The sequence below is a fragment of the Oryx dammah genome, unplaced genomic scaffold (assembly GCF_014754425.2).
Source record: "Oryx dammah isolate SB20612 unplaced genomic scaffold, SCBI_Odam_1.1 HiC_scaffold_29, whole genome shotgun sequence".
In the NCBI taxonomy this organism is placed as follows: domain Eukaryota; kingdom Metazoa; phylum Chordata; class Mammalia; order Artiodactyla; family Bovidae; genus Oryx; species Oryx dammah.
Window position 1 is genome coordinate 87,328,636 of NW_024070213.1, and position 1,246 is coordinate 87,329,881.

Genomic DNA, 1,246 nt, shown 5'->3' on the forward strand with positions numbered 1-1,246 from the left:
GGATCGGGGCCCCAAAGTGGAGGAGTTGGTCTGGCCTTGTCCTGTGGGCGGTGGGAGCTCCTGGAGGCTATGGGTGAGGTCTTCTTCATCCCTGTGCCCTACTGCATGGGCAGGAGGGAGATAGCCAGAAGCTATCTTTGTCTCCCCAGGAGCCTGAGCCTGTCTCTACCTGGGCCTCAGCTTTCAGGACTGCCTGGCCTTTGGGAACAAAGTCAGCCAACCCAGGGGGCAAAAGTCTGAATTTCTAAATCAGACAGACCTGTACTTATAGCTTATCTTGGCTACTTACCTTTGATCTTAGGCAACATTTTTTTGTTGGCTGCTCTGGGTCTTGGTTGCAGCGCGTGGGCTTTCACCCTTGCTGAGAACAGGGGCTACTCTTCATTGTGGTGAGTGGGCCCCTTATTGCAGTGGCTGCTCTTGCTGCAGAGCACAGGCTCTAGAGCTCAGGCTCGGTAATTGTGACTCACAGGCTTAGTTGCTCCAAGGCATGTGAGATCTTCCTGGATCAGGGATCGAACCCTTGACCCTTGCATTGGCAGGCAGATTCTTAACCACTGGGCCACCAGGGAAGTTCACAGGCAACTTTTAAAACCTCTCTGTGCCTCAGTTTCCTCCTGGATTAAATGAGGCTGTTAAGACTCATTCCTAAAAGTCCATGTGAGAATTTAGTTTGAAATCCAGATGCCCCAGGCTTTCAGTCCTCTAGGTTCTCTCTTCACTTCCACATAGAGTAGGGTTGTCAGATTTAGCAAACAAAAATACAGGATACCCCGGTTCAATTTCAATTTCATATAATGAGTAAATTTTCAATGTAAGTATGTCCCAAATATTGCGTTGACTCTACTTATGCTAAACAATTTGTTATTTCTCTGAAATTCACATGTACCTGGGTATCCAGTGACTTATCTGGCAACCCTCCATAGAAACACTCACATTCCGTCTCAGAACTCCGTGGACCCAATCCCCTTCAAGGTTTCTGGGGCTTCCAGAGGGGACCGGAGCCCCCAGACTCCCACCCCTTCCACCTGCTGCTGCTGGGGGCTCTCTTTTTATTCTGTCCCACTTCAGCCACTACGGATCTGCCCTGTTCTTTGTTTCTCCTTCCCCAGAGTTCCAGCCGCACAGACTATGGTGTGTGACCTGCTTTTACTGACCTTGATGGGAGAATGGAGGGCACTTGCAGCTCCACTCAGAGCAGGAAACACACCTGTTATCTGTCAGATAGCAGCAGTCCTGAATTCTG